The sequence below is a fragment of the Furipterus horrens genome, unplaced genomic scaffold (assembly GCF_987537825.1).
Source record: "Furipterus horrens unplaced genomic scaffold, mFurHor1.1.pri manual_scaffold_3, whole genome shotgun sequence".
Taxonomy (NCBI): domain Eukaryota; kingdom Metazoa; phylum Chordata; class Mammalia; order Chiroptera; family Furipteridae; genus Furipterus; species Furipterus horrens.
This window is the reverse complement of record NW_028327173.1, coordinates 89,482,047-89,488,203: the sequence shown is the minus strand read 5'-3', so window position 1 is coordinate 89,488,203 and position 6,157 is coordinate 89,482,047. Positions and strand designations below refer to the sequence as shown.

General features: G+C 39.1%; 1 pseudogene; it reads right to left on the bottom strand.

Moving 5' to 3' along the window:
- Positions 1–3,709: 3,709 nt before the first annotated feature.
- On the bottom strand, positions 3,710–4,718 carry LOC150015474 (glyceraldehyde-3-phosphate dehydrogenase pseudogene; annotated as a pseudogene).
- Positions 4,719–6,157: the final 1,439 nt, after the last annotated feature.

Here is a 6,157-nt window from a genome sequence, read left to right as displayed (position 1 = left end):
TGGTCTGGTCTGGTGCTGGGAGTGCTCCCCAGGTGTCCCTCCCTACTTTTTAAAATGTATGACTGCACTTTCTACCAGTCTGCTGCTGCCAGAGCTGCCACCACCACCACACCATGTCCTCTCCGCCCCTCCTACTGTCTGTATGAATATTTCTTTTTTATATCTTTGTTTGTTGGACTTCCATGCAACTCGATTTTCTGGAACTTCTGGTTTTCTCTAGTTTTGAGGTAGTTGTATTCCTACTTAGTTGTGGAGGAAGACGCAGTGCATCTGTCTAAGTCTCCATCTTGGCTGGAAGTCCCCAAGACTTTTCTTAAGATAATCTGCTTTAAGGAATAGGATTGCAGAATGAGTTGTATATAAAAGAGTGGGGCCATGTCTGTCAGAAGGTAAATAAGAATTTTCTAAGAAGAAAAGGTGGGGTAGTACTTCTGGGAATTTAACCCCAGAGGTGTCTGCACATATATGCAAGGATGTCTATACCTGGTTATTCATGGCAGCATCACTTGCACTAGCAGAAGTTTGAAACCCATGTGTCTCTCTATAGAGGACTGGATAATCTAGTGACATTCCTGTGGTAGAATGCTATGCAGCTGGAATAAAAGGGGTTGAAGTCTGTGCACTGATAGGAAAAACTTTCCAGAACGTACTGTTAAACAAACAAACAAAAACAAGGAGCAGAGTATATTCAGTTGGCTGTATTTTGTTTAAGAAGAGGGGTTGAGAAGATCATGTATATATTTATATTTACTTGTATCTGCAGAAAGACTGGAAAGATAAACAGGAACTGTAAATGTGTACACCCTTCAGTAAGGAGGGGTTTGAGGGTGGGACAGGAGAAGGCCTGGTTGGGCCTTCCCAATCATTCTTCGTCATTTTGATTTTCAAACCATGTAATTATATTATCTATTCCAATAAATGAAATAAAATGTAATTAGAAAAATGAAGAACATTCTCAGTAGAGAGAAGAGCATGTTCAGGGGTTCAGGAAAGAGCAACAACCAGAGAACAAAATCCTCCCAAACTTTAATCCAGTGTCCCTCTGGCCTGTATTCCAGAACTGTTTGTTTCTGATTTCTGAACACCTACTGCAATATCAATTCCTTAAAAGTATAGGACTTTGTCAGCCTTGCTCACTATGATGTACAGCTAACATCACTTGCTTGACATTATAGACTGACTCTCTGAGATCTCTTTCCCAGAGGCAACCCAGTCAGCATCTTCTGAAGGAAAAACACCTTTCCTTTCCATAACCTGTTTTGTTTCTCACCCTGGGGTCCTATGTGCTCTCCTTTCTTCAGTTTCCTGGACCAGGAATCGTTCTATCTCTCTTCAAGAAAACAAAAGATAAGGCTGACTGGCTACAGAGAAATTATACATTTAAGTAAAAATACATAGCTCTGAATAAAATTACACATCAATGCAAACCTGTATGCATACATACATTAGAATGTATATAAGCTTACTTATATTTACACATACACACAGAGACCTACATGAAATACATTACAGATCGTATTTTACCTATTAAATAAAGACAATGTGAGTGGGTTTTCTGGAACAGCAGTTTTCAAGAATTTTAGCTTGCATACCTCCTAAAGGAATTTTGAAAAAAATCCTCCCCAATATTTATAAGTCAACATCTTAAATTTTTTTATTATGAACTTAAATAGTTGTCAGTGTTGTAATTTTTGGCATATTGTAAAATGTTGACATTTAAAATAAAAATATTACATGATTTTAAAATATGGGCCAGATGAAATTTAAATGCTGTAGTGATTTGGTACTTGACATTTGAAATTAGACGGAAGTTCTTAACATTCAGACATTTTAAAAAAATTATTTATTTGTTTGTTTATTTTTTAGAGAGAGGGAAAGGAGAAAGAGAGGGAGAGAAACATCACTGTGTGGTTGCTCTCACTCACGCCCCCAACTGGGGACCTGACGTGAAACCTAGTCATGTGCCCTGACTGGGAATCGAACCAGCGACACTTGGCTCACAGGTACATTCAGACATTTTTCACTTTTCCTTTTTCTCCCTGAATTCTTATTTCTATTCCATTTCTCCACAGATTTTTGTCCTAATGTATTTTTACACTTGTAAGTTTTATATTGGTCTCATAATTATCTCTATCAAATCTATGTGTGTAAATTGCAACATTATATTTGTTTTATTTCCTGTGACAGGTTGCTAAATGTTTAAAAAGGTGGCTCCCCCCCCCCCTTCTGGATTGAGTTAGCACCACAATAAATACTAAAGAATTTGTCAAAATAAGATATATCAGCTTTCTCTGGTCTCAAAAATGCTTCATAACAAACATTCACAGTCCTGAAACAATAAATTTTCTTTTCCTTAGGTGTCTGTGGGTTGGATGAGTGGTTCTTTAGTTCTAGAAGGGCTCAGCAGATTCAGCTGGGCTGGCTTACCCATGGGTAGCCAGCCATTGTTTAGCTGGGGTGCCTTGTGCCTGCAGCATGTGGTTTCTCAATTTCTAGTGCTCTAACCCACGCTTCTGCATGGCGTGGGGTCCCAAAACAGTGGGTGTGACCAAGAGAAGTCTCTTGTGCACAGTTTCAAGACTGACTCATTGTCACTTCTACCAAAGCAAGTCACAAGGCCAACCTACACTCAGAGTTTGGGGAATACACAAACTCATCTCTTGATGTGAATGAGGACCTTCAAAGTCAGGGCAATATTTTGTTAGATTTATACAAATATTTCATTTTGAGGGGTGTTAATATAAGTGATGTTGTGTTTTAATTTCAAATTCCACTTGTTCATTAATGTCATATAGGAAAGTGATTGACTTTTGTGTATTAACCTTGTATCCTACAACCTTGCTATAGTTACTTTTTTATTTTTTTTTGTCAATTCTTTCAGTTTTTTTTAGATATTTTTATTTCTTCCTTCCCACCCTGGATAATTTTAATTTCATTTTCTTGCCTTCTTGTATTGGCTAAGATTTCTAGTATGATGTTGAAAAGAAGTGGTAAGAGGAGACATCCTTCCTTTGTACGTGATCTTAGTAGAAAAGCTTTGAGTTTCTCCCCATTAAGTATAATGTTACCTATAGGATTTTTTTGTAGATAGTGTTTATCAAGTCGAAGAAGTTCTCCTCTATTCCTAGTTTGCTGAGAGTTTAAAAAAAAATTATGAATAGGTGTTTAATTTTGTCAAATGCTTATTTTATATCTATTGATATGACCTTGTAATTTTTCTTTTTTGTCTGTTGATGACTACATGAATTGATTTTTGAATGTAAACCAGCTTTGCATGCTTGGGATGAATCCCACTTGGACGAGTATATAATTCTTTTTCTATGTTGCTAGATTTGATTTGCTAATCTTTTGTTAAGATTTTTTTGCATATATGTTCATGAGAAATACTGATCTGTAGTTTTTTTATTTTTTTAAATTTAGTGTTAGGGTAATGCTGGCTTCCTAGAATGAGTTAGAAAGTATTCCTTCTACTGGAGTAAAATTTTAATAATAAAACTGATAAAAATAAGATATAAATCTTTTTGTGTGTGGGTACAATGAAATTTATTGACGGTGCATGACAAAGCAGGGTCCCCTAAGTCCCTCCCCTCTTCAGGGGTTCTAGGATAGAAACTGGAAGTCAGGAGATTCTAAGCGTGTTGAGGGATCAATTGGGGTCAATGGCTACCCAGGAGCTGGGGACCTCTCTTTCTCTTGGTCCAGGGAGCTCTTACTCCTTGAAGGCCATGTGGACCATGAAGTCCACTACCCTGTTCCTGTAGCCAAATTCATTGTCATCAGGAAATGAGCTTGACAAAGTGACCATTGAGAGCAATGTGAGCCCCAGCATTGAAGGTCGAGGAATGGGTGTCACTGTAAAAGTCACAGGAGACAACTTGGTCCTCAGTATAGTTTCGATGCCCTCGAGGTGGCTCTCTGATGCCTGTTTTGCTGCCTTTTTGATGTCCTCATGTTTGACAGCTTTTGCCAGGTGGTAGGTCAGATCTACAACTGACATATTGTCATTGGGGACATGGGAGGCCATTCCAGTAAGCTTCCTATTCAGCTCAGGGATGACCTTGCCCACAGCCTTGGCAATGCCAGTAGAAGCAGGGATGATGTTCTGAGCAGTCCATTGGCCATCACACCACAGCTTCCTAGAGGAGCCATCCATGGTCTTCTGGGTGGCAGTGATGCATGCACTGTGATCATGAGTCCCTCCACAATGCCAAAGTTGTCATAAATGACCTTGGCCAGGGGTCCAAGCAGTTGGTGGTGCAGGAGGCATTGCTGACAATCTTCATGGAGTTGTCATACTTGTCATGGTTCACACCCATCACAAAATGAGGGCATCCACAGAAGGAGCAGAGATGATGACTCTCTTGGTTTACTCTCTTGGCTCTACACTTTAAGTGAGCCCCAACCTTCTCCGAGGTAGTGAAGACACTAGTGGACTCCACAAAATATTTAGCACCAGCATCACCCCATTTGATGTTGGCAGGATCTCGCTCCTGGAAGATGGAGATGGGCTTTCCATTGATGACAAGCTTCCCATTTTCAGTCTTGACTGTGCCTTTGAACTTGTCATAAGTAGAATCATGCTGCAATATGTAGACCATGTAGTTGAGGTCAATGAAGCGGCTGTTGATGGTGACGATATCCACTTTGCCAGAGTAAAAAGCAGCCCTGGTGACCAGGTGCCCAATATGGCCAAATCTGTTCACTCCAACATTCGCCATTAGGTCTCAGGGTTGTGGCTGGCACTACGCAGGAAGATGTGGCTGTCTGTCAAACAGGAGAAGCAGAGAGCCTAAACTATTTTATTAAACAACACATTATATATGAAAGAAATCACATGGAACTTTAATCTTAGGGCTTTAGCTAATGTGTCTTGAAATTTTAGAAATTGTTTAAAACATTTCAGTTACAGTTAAAATGAGCAGCATATGACCAAAAACTAGAGAACTCCAATAGCTATATAGCTTTAGCATTTGAATGTACTTTTCTTCTCAGCTAATGATGCCTTCTATTGATGAGTTTTAAAAATAACTGCAAAAAAATTCTTATATTTAAAAATGTGAGGAAAAGAATTTTTAACATTAAATAATTTTTGCAGATGTTCTCCTTGATTTGCTCTCATAAGATCAACTTCAATAACAGTGATTTTTTCCCTTTTCCTCCACCCCTTACTTTGTCTTTCTGTTTCTTTCTTTGACAGAGGTAAGAAAGTGGAGGAGGTAACTTTTTTGATGAGAAGTTATATTTATTCCCATTTTCCCACTGTACCATCTAACTGAATTCAGATATCTCAATATGAACCAAATACTCAGATTGTGTAATGGGCTCTCCCTTAACAAGCGAACAAGTAAATGTGGAAACCAGGGAAATCCCAAAAGCCGTGTGAGTTTACAGGGCTTTTTATTACTCATCAAAGAAAGCCTCCCTTTTGTTGGCTGCCCTGGACGTTTCCCATCACTGGATAATAAACCATGGTAAGATGTAGGTGAGCTGCAGGGCGTGCCTTTCTTTTATAAAGTGGGGGAGAGGCTACTGCAAAACTTCAGCACCCTCTTGGTCCACTTTAGGAAAGAGTGCACATGGAGAATGAGAATCTGGAAGTTGATTCTCTTAAGACTATCCAAGCTGTATGCCCTGGAAAGTCTTCATGTACCTCAAAGTTAGAGGGTGCTCATTAGGTTAGGAGATCTTCCAGTTTATGAGAGGTAATATGCAGAGGGAGGAGAGAGAACATCATTCATCAAGTCCTGACAATGTGCAAAAGAACTGGGGACAGTTCCTCTGAGTATCTCTGTGCTGAGAAGCCATAGAAACTGCTTTTCCAAGTAGATCATATGCATTCTGAGTATCTTTTTAAAAAATATTCCCCCACAGAGCCCCGGATTGTGCTGTACATATGGTAGATCTACACAAATACACAGCAAATGGACTTTTCTATTTCATGAAGAGACCTCTAGAATTCTTCAGTTCACTCTCTCATGCATCTGGTGAAATGAATTTCAAAGTCTCAAAGACAGTAGAGAATTCATCCAAGTTTTAAAAAGCAAAAGAATTGTTCCAATAATATCACTGTTGACCCATTCCAGGGTCTAATGGCCTAGAGTACAAGAAATGTTTCCTGAGATGTAACATAGTGCCTGTTTGCTTTCCATCATGGTCT